The sequence below is a fragment of the Jaculus jaculus genome, chromosome 1, assembly GCF_020740685.1.
Source record: "Jaculus jaculus isolate mJacJac1 chromosome 1, mJacJac1.mat.Y.cur, whole genome shotgun sequence".
Classification (NCBI taxonomy): Eukaryota; Metazoa; Chordata; class Mammalia; order Rodentia; family Dipodidae; genus Jaculus; species Jaculus jaculus.
Genome location: NC_059102.1, coordinates 225,448,091 through 225,460,096, shown reverse-complemented (window position 1 = coordinate 225,460,096; position 12,006 = coordinate 225,448,091). Strand labels below are relative to the sequence as shown.

At 54.9% G+C, this 12,006-nt stretch overlaps 1 protein-coding gene across 10 annotated transcripts in view; it reads right to left on the bottom strand.

Annotated features, from left to right (window-relative positions):
* Gse1 (Gse1 coiled-coil protein) overlaps positions 1–12,006 on the bottom strand; it is a 415,165-nt gene that overhangs the window by 36,754 nt on the left and 366,405 nt on the right. The window contains exon 1 of one of the 10 annotated variants that reach the window (XM_045142426.1): positions 11,727–11,749. The exons of 8 other annotated variants lie outside the window; for them this stretch is intronic. The gene's annotated coding sequence lies outside the window, so the exon portion shown is untranslated. Of the gene's footprint in view, positions 1–10,512; positions 10,531–11,726; positions 11,750–12,006 lie in introns of those variants that run through there. One more of the 10 variants, XM_045142427.1, reaches the window with a different exon arrangement.

The window sequence follows — 12,006 nt, the reverse complement described above, 5'->3', positions numbered from 1 at the left end:
CCCATTCAGCCTCCGCTTTCTGCTTCCTGGATCCATCCAAGCCCACAACTAAAAAGTAGGGTCCTGCCAGAAGCCAAGGGCAAGAGGGAGACCTGAATATTCCATTAACACTTATCACAAAATAGCTGGGCCTATGCAGGGACACCCAAGGCCTGGAGAAGAAGCACCCTCATCCGCTCAGGCGGCCACCATCTTGCATGTCCCCCAGAGACCATTTTTCTCCCTTTTTTCTGCATAGGCTTCCAGTGTGGACAGAAGCAACACAGGGCTTTAAAACCCCAGGCAAGGAGAGAGGACCCAGTATAGCAGTGGGCCTGGCTGGCAGGTGATATTGTCAACAACCCACTTTCTGCAGGGGGGCCTCCAGCACCCCCTCACCCTTCCTGCGGGAGTTATTAATCAGTGCCTGGGCCTCCCTCCCACCGAGGAAGAGGCCATAATTACCATCCCTTTCATCCTGGCTCCTCCGGCTGCACCAGACCTCAGGCCTGCTCCCTCCGTGCTCTGTAATTACCAGCTAATAGCTGAGATGAATTTTCTGGCAGCCCAGTTCAAGCACCAATCCGCCCCTTCCCCCTGCAGCCCCCCCACCCTCGGGTAATTACACCCCGAGAGGCTGTGCCCAGCGGGGCCCTGCTCTCCGGCACAATCTGGACTGCAGTGCTCTAATCGTCCCTCTCCTTCACTTTTCATTACCGCACAGAAATGTTTGTGAACAAATAAAGAGGCTGGCCGGGCTTGGGCTCCATGCCCACCCCCTGTGATCCCTGCTGCCCAAAGGGTGATGCTTCTGTAGCCCTAACAAGGCCGGGGTCACCCTGCTGCAGGGACACGGTGGCCGAGGCAGTGTGGGGCGCCACGTGATCCCCGGAGCCCTAGCAGCTTTATAATAAATTCATTATAGTGTTTGCCGCCGCTGGCGTGTTCCAAGCTCACGCGCGCGAGGCAGCTTCTCCAAGGTGGGGGTGGGGAGGCCTGCTGGTCCTCAGCAGAACTGATCTCAAGCTGCAGCCCCCACAGCACAGAACCAAGTCAGTTCCTAAGCATGTCTCGTAATGCAGTGAATGGGGGCGGGAGACACACCATGCATGGATTTGTCCCCAGCTTTTCCATGCCCATCACCAGACTGTCAGGGACCAGCTGAATAAGGGTTCTGCAAAGAATTTGGGTTGCAGTGTGTTAAGAGCTCCCCACATGGGTAGATCAAGAGGTATAAAGGAGCAAGGGAACAGTCAAGATGTCACCAGTGAGGCCAAGGTACTGGGTCATGGTGCCTGGGTGACACAAGACAGGGATGGAGGCAGAGGTCCTGATTGTGAAAGGGAAGGGGCCTCCCAGGGAAGAGTGCCATAAAGTGGGTTTGCAGGAGAGAAACAGCCAGGGTGGCAGAACAGGCCTGTGATCTCAGCTACTCAGGAGACAGAGGTAGTATGATCCTAAGTTCAAGACCAGCTCAAGCAACTTAGTGAGATCTCGTTTCAAAATAAAAAGGGGTGGAGAGATGGTTCAGCAGTTAAAGGTGCTTGCTTGCAAAGCCTGATGGCCCGGATTCGATTCCCCAGTATCCACGTCAAGCCAGGCGAAGAAAGTGCCACATGCATCTGCAGTTTGTTTGCTGTGGCAGGAGGCCCTGGCATACCCATTCTCTCTCTTAAATAGATAATTTAAAATAAAAATTGAGGTGCCTGCCTTTAATCTTAATACTTGGGGGGCTGAGGTAGTAGGATCACCATGAATTCATCACCACTCTGAGACTACATAGTGAATTCCAGGTCACCCTGGGCCATAGTGAGACCCCTCCTCAAAAACAAACAAACAAAAAAAAGCAAAAAGGCACCTGTGGACATAGCTCAGTGGTAGAACACTTGTGCTTATCTAGCATGGCAAGGTCCTACGTGCAATTGCCAGCACGGCAAAAATATTAAATAAAGGGGAGAAACAATGCCCTGTGGCTGTGTGTGGATGGCAGTGGACTGAGGCTGACATGCGGTCAATTGACAGAGGCCTTGTAGGAGTCACCTAAGACTGAGGTTCAAGGCCACAGACTGGGATATTCCTAAGGATCCCAAGTGGAAGTGAGGGACAGAAGTTATGCAACAGATGGCAGCGACATCTGACATGATTACTCTAAGTGGCTGTCATGCGCAGAGAAACCCCAGCCTGGCATGGACAGACGAAGGGCTGCAGAGCTAAGCGGGAGGCAGGGGAGCAGAGGCAGGGCTAGGGGCTGACTGCTCAGCAGCGCACTGGAAACCCACAGGATGGGGGTTGGGAAGATTAACTCCATGGCTAAAGGCGCTTGCTTGCAAAGCCCACCTGTTCCGGTTCAATTGCCCAGCACCCACCTTAAAAAGTGATGGACACACACACACAGCTCAGGCGACAGAACCAATCTCCATCCTTCTGTGCTGGGGTTTGCTGGGCCCTGTCCCCCAGTGTCCCCACTCTTCTGGCCCAGGCTGCCTTTTTGAGCGGGGACTCTGAAGTTTCCCAGACCAAAGAACTTCTGCCAATCTATCTTCTCCACCCAGCCTTCAGGACACGTGTAAATTGAGCTGGAAGACATCCACACCCACCCTAGGCTCAGAGGACAGAAGGGGGCCATCACCTCCACCCCATGCCACTGAGCTGGCATCTGGTAGAGATGCTGGGAATGGCCCAGAGGAGGTCATACCTTTTGCTAGTTCTTGGCCCTATCATTTCAGGCTCTATCTGGGCACTCACCATGCTCTGTGCCTGTATTAGCTGGGATGAGGACAGACAGCATGCCACCAGGGAGGTAGATGAAATCCTCCTGCAGCAGCCGCTGGACATCACAGTGAGTCCTGTGTGGCCTGCGACACCCAAGTTAACCAGGCCACCCTCTGGCCTCACCCTGTCACAAAGGGCCCTTTCAGCAGACACTGCTGGCTTCCTCCCTAAGTCCCAAAATGAGACACCCAAGCTGGCCAGGATGAGGCCAAATGGCCTCCAAGTTTCCATGGGATGGAAGCCAGGGCCAGCAGGGTCGAGGCCAGGGCCTGTGAGTGGACAACTGACAGGAGAGAGGCCTCTGGATGTTCCTCAGGCCCCACCAAGTGAGGTCCTGCTCTACTGCTTCCTGTCCTCTGAGCTGGAAAAGGCGGCATCACAAGCTCGTGTCCCCTGTGACCCTTTAGAAGCCACAGGCATCAACACTGGCTGCGGGCTTCCCGGGTAGGAGGGGCTCCCAATCTGAAGGCCAGCATCAGAGACTGCTTATGAGCAGGCGCTAGGAAGCTCAACAGGTAAAGCAGGCACCCAGAAAGAAGGGCTGAGGACCCGAGTGCCTACCTCAGATTCTGAGGACGGTGAGGCTTAGCCAGTTTATGTCCCTCTAGCCAGGAGCGCACACATACCCAAATGGGAGCCATGGTCAACAAGGACCAAGCATCACCTCTGCCACAGGCCAGTGCTGCAGAGAGCCTCATGTTCTGGTCGCCAAGTGAGGTCCGCTGAAGCTGGCTGGCTCCTACTCCACTAAGCCTTATGTGGCTCCTGTGTGTTTAGCATTGTGCATGAGACCAGAGGGATAAGACCTTGTAAGATTCATTTCTCCTCTGGGTTCAAAAGCTATGGTGTGTATGTGTGGGGGGAATGACCATTGGCTTCATCCTAAATATCCAGGCAAATTTCCCAAATTATGATCCTACAGGGAGCCCATGCAATACCTGTAGGACCCTGAGGTGGCATTGTGGTCCAATACTGCCAGCATGCCAACCCCACCCTCAACAGGACAAGGTCTGGGAGGCCCAGGAGGGCCATGGTTCTGGGATTTAGGGATTCTGTGCATCAATCACAAAACGGGTCTCACTTTAATCAAAGCCCGGTCATTCAGATTAAGATTTATCCCAAATTATAATGAGGTCATTGGCTTTTGACAAAGGTTCATTCTTGGGCTGGGGGTGTAGCTCAGTGGTAGAGGACTTTCCTGGCATACATCCCTGGCAAACACCAAAACAGATGAAAAAAGTTCCCTTCTCATGCATGGTTCAGAGAGGTAACCAGACCCTCTCCCCAAGGAAAAAAATATAAAAATTAAACACACCCAGGTAATTTTACAGTTTCCCCACATTTACAAGTTCATCAGTAACGTCACAGGATCTGCACATGACAGTCATGATGACTGTGAACCTCTTTAACCAACCCTGCAGTAGGCAAAGCAGAGCACTCTGAGAAACTATCCCTTAGTAGCAATCAGCCCCCAGCATGATCAACCTAGACGGACATCCAGGATCCAAGGCAAGCTCTAGAATACTAGTTCTAATGGGACTTCCCCATGAGACTACCATCTCTAAAGCCCCACATTCCACGCTCAGACATCATGAATGTCTCACGGAAAAAATACCAACCACCCTTCATTCAGCCACCGTGGACCCCAAAATGGGGAGCCCTCGGAGGGAAAAGCTTTCCCAAATAGTCACAACCACAACAAAGTGGTCACCTTCTATTGGCTCCAAATGTCTTCTGTCAATTGCTAAGTGGCCTCCTAGGTCTCTATCATTCAGTAACCTTTAAATAACCCATGTAATTCCACACTTCTAACTGGGAACATCTAGATGTCTAGCAGTAGGATTTGGTGTTCATGGTCATCCTCCCGTGGCTACAGAGACAGTTCAAGGCCAGCCTGGGCTATGTGAGACCCTGCCTCAAAACAAACGTGCAAAAACAAATTAAATTTTAGATAGCTGGGCGTGGTGGTGCACACCTTTAATCCCAGCACTTGGGAGGCAGAGGTAGTAGGATCGCCATGAGTTCGAGGCCACCCTGGGACTACACAGTGAATTCCAGGTCAGCCTGAGCTAGAGTGAGACCTTACCTCGAGAAAAAAAAAAAAAAAAAAAGGCCAGGGATATAGCTCAAAAGCCTGATCCCTAGTACTGCAAAGAAAGAAAATTCCCCAGCACCAAAAATAAGAAAATTGAAGCCTGATTTCTGCCCTGTGGATACAGATTTCACTTGGCCACAAAGGTGAAAGATGAACTGAACAGTCGGAAGCCAGGAACCTCTACAATCTAAGAGCAAGAACGAAATCTCAGCATTTCATTAGACCGCAGCTCTTTCGTTAGGGGTTACTTCCCGTGCCTAAATGACAGGGTCCAGGGACTCGGTACTAGCACAGTCTGCAACCAGACATACACTCAGATCAAAGTTGAGAAAGGGCCATGTCCAAAAGGTGCAGCCCGGGCATCTCTGCCTGAGAACATGGTCGTGGCATGCCCCGGCCTCCTCCAGCAAACTTCAGGCACGTCTGCTTTTCACAAGACCACTGGGCGGGTCTCCAGAAGCTTAGAGGCCAGGGCTGGGCGGGCACAGGCCAGGTGCTGAAGGCTGATGCTGAGACTTCTTTTTCAACTCTTCGAGTAGCCAGTGTCCCCCACCCAGCAGACAACAGAGGACAAGGACATTTTAGCCTAACTGACCTTGGATCTCAGTGCCTAGCATAACCCTTACCCCAGTCACAATTGGATCCTTGGAGCTTTACTTAAGCAAGTATGAAAATGAATACTGGGAGCTCAGGTGGAAAAATCCACTCCTTTCAAAATGTTTAAAGGCCATTTTGGACTGGGGAGATGGCTTAGTAGTTAAGGCACTTGCCTGCAAAGCCTAAGGACCGGGGTTCAACTGCTCAGTACTCATGTAAAGCCAGATACACAAGTGGCGCATGCATCTGGAGTTCGTTTGCAGTGGCTACAGGCCCTGGTGTGCCCATTCTCTCTCTAAAATAAGTAAATATATGTATGTGTGTGTGTGTATATATTTTATATATATATATGTGTGTATATATATACATATTATATATATTATATATTATATATATATTATACATGTATATATATATATACATATATATATATATATATATATATATATATATATATATATATATATATATATAAAATATACACACACACACACATAAAGACCATACCAGCCAGTAACTGTTCTCTTATGGGAAGGAGGGTGAGGGTAGGATCTGAAGTCTGGTGGTTTCTCTTCATGCCTGGAATATATCCTCATTCAATGTCTAATCACAGGCTAGATTGGTCTGGCCAGAGAGACCATAGCACCTGTGGTGGTTTGATTCAGGTGTTTCCCAGAAACTTAGGTGTTCTGAATGCTAGGTCCCCTGCTGATGGCAATTTTGGGGGGCGGGCTTATGGGTATTATAGCCAGCTTCCCCGTGTCAGTATTTGGCATACTCTCCTGTGGCTGGTGTCCATCTAATGTTGGAAGTGATGATGTCCACCTCATGCTATCGCTTCACCCTGCCATCATGGAGCTTCCCCTCCAGTCTGTAAGCCAAAATGAAGCTTTTTGTTCCCCCCACAAGCTGATCATGGCTGGGTGTTTTCTGCCAGCAATGCAAATCCCACTGCAACAGCACCTCTAGGTACAGTCAGGTCAACACACTTTAAGGCAATATATGAACTCAGCTTATCCCGGGGAAGACACCTGCCCCAATCAGGTAGCGGAGTGCTGCTGGCCCTTGGGTGCCAAGCCCTCATCCCCTGGGAGAGGGAAGCCAAGGTCAGCAGAAAGAAGCCTCCCATTCCCTGAGGCTACACCCACAGCCCGTACCTGTCCCCACTTGCAAGCCTGTTTTTCTCAGCTTGACAGAGATTCTCCTTTGGGATGGCTTAACCTGTCCACCGTCAATACGGCCCTGACCCAAAGTGCACACACAGATCGATCCCTTTTATTACTGCCTTTGGTCCCTGGCTCTCACCACGACGAAGGAAGGACAGGGCTGGGGGAGGGTCAATGTTCCTGTAGTCCTCATACCCCCCACAGGGTCCAACCCATGTCTTCCAAGGGGGCGGTGTGCAGCTGTGTGCATAGGCACCCATGGGTTTCTGATATCCAGTAGCCAAGGAGCAAAGGGACAGGTGACACTCCAGAACAGGTGTTTGAGGATGAACTTGTGTGGCAGAAGGAAACGAGGCCAAATTATACTGCGCCTGCATGAAGTGCTGGTGGGAAAGGGGTGCCACCCAGCATCCTCACCCAAACATGCCAAAAGGGGCAGGAACAAAGCCTCTGGGCTTGTGATAAAGTGCCAGAATACCCCCATGCATTACGGGGCCTGCGGGAATATTAGGTACCTAGTCCTCTGACCCCTCACTGTCTGAGGATGCAGACCAGTGACATCACCCCCCTGCTACAGGTGAGAGTGCCAAATCCTACAGCCAAGAGCCCACAAAGCCACACAGGGGAGGACTGAAGGTGGGCCAACTGACCAACAGCACCCCAAGCGGGCCTCTGCACACTTGCGGGCGCTAGTTATCACCCCGAAGACCTTCTGAATGCCTGTCATAGAGCTGGAAGACCCACTTGCAGTTCCCTTCCTGACCCAGCAACACAGGCCTGCAGGGGTGAAGGGCTCAGGACACACGTGGGACAGGTAAGAATGACCTTTGACAGTCGACTCAGGGTTATCACAGGGCCTCTGTCTTCTGGTGTAGCCGCTTCTTCTCCCCTGGCCAGGAGGCAGGAACCCGGCCCAATGAGGTGTCTGTGTGTAAGCCATTACCACCCAATCCTGGACATAGGGAAGTCTGGCTTCCCAAGGGATTCAAGTCACCATCCTCAGGGGGAGAACTTCTTTCAAAGAAGGTCCTGCTGGAGCTGGGTCTCAGCCCTGAGATGCACCCCACCACCAGTGGTGGGAGTGGGGTTTAAAAAGAGAGAGAGAGAGACAGAGAACTGGAAAGATGGCTTAGAGGTTAAGGTGCTTGCATCGGGAGTTTGTTTGCAGGGACTGGAGGCCCTGGCATGCCCATTCTCATTCTCTCTCTCTCTCGTTCTCTCTCAAATAAATAATTTTAAAGAGAGAGAGAGACACACACACACAGAGCAAGGCCCAGTGAACATACCCACGATCCCAGTTCTAGGAAGATGGAGAATTTTGAGACTAGACTCTAGGGAGATAGCTAGGCTGACAGCGGTGCCGGGGATTTCGCTCGGTGGTAGAAAGAGTGCTTGCTCAGCAAGCTCAAGGCCCTGGTCTTAGTCACTGGGAGAAAATGAAAAAAACAACTAAGAGACGAAAAGTTCAAGACGATCCCTCTATTACTGGGCTACAAAGTGAGACTCTGCCCTCAAAATACAAGTAAGACATGGATGCTGAGGGCCCACCTCAGACACTTGGACTTGGCTGGGAAGAGGCATGGCCAGGGCACAGTTGCTTTTAGGCCCCCAAATGATTTTAAACTGTAGCCAAGAACTGACAACCCCAGGGTGGGAGTCCCTTGTTCCCACATATCCTATTCTCCAATTAAAGTTAGCTCCTCAGAATCCCAAGTCCCACTATGACCCATGAAAAGCTTCAAGTGCAGACTGACACCCTTTCCACTGACAGGCTGGATGAGTCCCTTAGGCTCTGACCCTGTTATCTGCAGCCATTCCTTCAGACCAAGCCTCACTGCTAACCTCCATGAGGCTGGCTGTCACTTCCTTACCCTTCAAAGACTAGGGTAGAGTGCTCATTTGCAGTTCCCTTCCTGATCCAGCAACACAGACCTGCACAGGTGAAGGGCTCAGGACACATGTGGTGACCAGGCTGAGGGGCAGCCTGTGCACGGATAGGGGGACCTCACCAGACAGAAGACACCTTGGGTGGCTTCGTGTGGCTGGAGTGGAGAGCGCAGGAGCCAGCCGAGGGCGGTGGAGAGAAGAGCTGCAGAAGCCAGATTAAAAGACCACCCCCCCCCCACCGCCAGCAAGCGTTTTGGCAGCCGCACGGAGGGCTGCTTTTGGACGCGCTCCCGTCTCATCTGTCTGTACGCCTCCCGGCAGCGAGCGTACGGCGGGGTTCAGAGGAGGCGCTCAATAAATTCTCATTGACAGGGAACACTGAGAAACGTCACCTCCCAGGCTGTGGCCTGGGCTGGGGGGGAGAAAGGCCAGCTTGAGGGCGGTGGGGGCAGAAAGTCTTAACACTGTTCCAAGGCCAAAACTTGGCCAAGCCATGAAGATCTGAGAGTCCACTGTGGGTGGAGGGGGTATTAAAGCAAGTCGGTGGCGGGTCTGTGACACAGCTACCAGGCTGAAATGTCACCTGAAACATGGATCTCTGCAGGTTAAACACGCTCTCCCTGAGAGCCCAGAGTGGGAGGGAGAGGCGAAGGAGGGAGGGAGGCAGGCACCCTCGTGTAGCAGTGGTTCTGCAGGTTGCTGCTGTTGCCACAACACAGTAATTAACATGCTCCCCCCAGAGGGCTCCCATCCAAACCCCACCAGGCTTTGGACTTCTAGTAACCCAGGCTGGGAATTCCAAGGCCTTGGATGGGGCCAGGAAAAACCGGCCTTGCTAGCTGACTCCACAAGCCCCTACTGGTTCCTGGGGGCAAGGAAAAAAAGGGGCAGCTAGTGCTTACTGTATTACTCATTTTCTCTTCTGCAAGGGGCTGAAGATGGTACTCCTTCGCAGCAGGGGAGTGAACAGCACCTGCTTCACCTGCTCCAAAGAGTCAAGGGCAGCCTAGGACTCTGGGAGCAGAGGTGGGAGCGAGGTGCAAATCCTAGGACTGCCACAAAGTGGCGCTGTGCAGACCTCATTGGCCTTCCTCTAGCTGTAGATGCTGAGCCCCAGAGGCAGCTGCATCTCCCAAACCACAGGACACTTTTGGTTCTGCAGCTTCCAACTTCCTCCAGAGACAGGGAAGTGACTTGCAGCCAGAGGCCTGTCTGGTGGAGGGAACTGCTTTGCCAATGCCAACGGATGCTTCCAAATAGGGACGGGCTCCTTGCGAGATCATATGCCACCCCTCAAAAACCCTGGTCTGCCCCTCCGTGAGTGCCATGGCCACAGCCACCATCTGCACATTAAAACCAATGGGAAACTTCTGAACTGCCCTGGGGGAGCAGGCACAAGCCTGGAGGCCTGGGTTCTCGGCAATTAAAAATACTAGGTTGAACAGAACTACAACCCCCCCCCCTTTCAACTCTTACACACCAGGATCCTAAAAGCTGCACCCAACAGGTCAGGGCCTGCTGCCTTCCTGGTTTAGAGCCCGCCAGCAGGCAGACAGGACTATGCCTGGAGCCAGGACAGGCCTCCCACCTCCTTCCCAAGGCGGAGCTGACCCTGGGTCTCCTGCTGGCGGCTCACCAGCCACACACAAACAACGGCCCTGGGCTCTAGGAAAGAAAAGTCCAAGTGTCAAAACCCTGGCTGCCTCCAACTCCCCCCCCCCCATTCCCCTCTTGGCCTCTGCGTCTGCTCCAGCTGCCAGACCCAGTGACAAAAGCCAACCCTGTACCCGGCCATTAGGGCATCCCCCCCCCCCGCTCCTCGCTACCACCCCCGGGGAGGTCAGCCATGATGCCGGCGGCTGCCGTGAAGAACCTCTTGAGCGAGAAGTGCTGAGCGAGGCCCCACGGAGTCGGCTAGCGAGCGTTCCTAGTGCACGGGTGGGGCGTGACGCCCGGCACAGAGCAGCTGGGATGACACACGCTGCCAGTCGGAGCCTGCGTCCCGGCCCCCCTCACCTGTGGCGTGGCCGACCGGGCTGACTCACACACAGCCTGCGCCCCAGGTTCCCCGCCTGCGGGTGGGGGCGGCCGTAAACACAGGCTGAGCAATACTTAAGTGCTCCGAGCTTAAGTAACACCGAGGGAGGCCCAGAGGAAGGCGGCTGGCAGGGGGCGGGGGCGCACAGACTCCCAGGCCCGCGGCGGAGGGAGACACCCAACCGAGCACCCAGCCAGGACCTCCGGCCCCTTTGTGTGTCCCCCCTCCAGGAAATCGGCTTAGGCACCATGCTCCCTCCCAGAGGGAGGCTGTGCCTTTTGTTCCAGTCCCTTTTTACAAAAGACTCTTTTTTTTTTTTTTTTCATTTGGTGGTCCCGCTTTTTTGTTTTCAAACCCCAACCTGTGTGGGCCCCAAAGGCGGCAGATAAGACACCTCGGGGGCTAGTGAGGGTTTAGTGGTGTTTTAAACGCGCACCGAGACAAAGGCTGGTTTGCAAAAGCCAAATCGACTCAACTCCGGCTGGCATCCAACCACTCAGCCCGGGGCGGCAGGTGCTTCCCCCCGCCGGGCTCGCAGCCCTCCAAACTCCAATGTGGCCTCGGCCAACACGTGCAGGGGAGGGGGGGGGCGCCAGGAGCCGGCCTCACGGGGGGCATCCCTTCCTCCCCGGGGCCGGTCCTAAATGTGCCCCATCCCCGTCGCTCAGAGGGGAGGCGGGAAGCGGGGAGGGCGAGCCCAGCTCCCGCTCCGCCTCCACGAAGGGAATTTAATTAGCCTGCTGGAGAGGCGGGCGGGCGACGAGGTGTCTCTGGTGCTGCAATATAATTGAATCGGCTCCACTCGGGCGGGCCACTCTCCGCCGCCGTCAGCGCGGCCGGGGCCGGGAGGCGGGGAGGGGGGGCGGGGAGGCGCATCCAGGCGGAGCAGGAAGGGCCGGGAGGGAAAGGGCAGCGCGGGCGGGGGGCGGCGGCGGATGTGCCATCGGCCTCCCACCTCCAAGCCGGGCAGCCATCTTCGGGGGGAGGGGCGCGCCCAGGGCGCAGGGAGGCGACCGGCCCGGCGCGCCCATCCCGGGGACGCAGGGCGCGGGGTCAGAGGCCCGGGAGGTTAGAGGTTTCACCCGGCCCGCGGCCCCCCGCATCCAGGGGGCGCCGGGGAGGAGGGGTGAGGCCAACGCTGGCACCGCGTGGCCCCGCCGGCCATCCTCCTCCCACCCACCCACCCCAGCACCTGCCGCGGGGCGTACGGCCGACCCCTCGCCACCTCCCGCGCCGGCCGCCGCCGCAAAGTTTTCCTCCCCGCTCGCGAGCGCCTGCGGCTCCGGGGACGCCCCCTGCGCACTTCCGCCCCCCCCCCCCCGCCGGCCGCCCCGCGGGGGAGGGTGGCCGCGGGTCGGCTGCCTGCCACCAGGCTCTTATCGCCGTTCGCACTCCGGGGGAAGTTGCCCGTGAGCCGTTGGCGGCCGCCCCCGCGGAACCCGCGAACTTGAGGGGGAGTGGAGAGCGCGGGG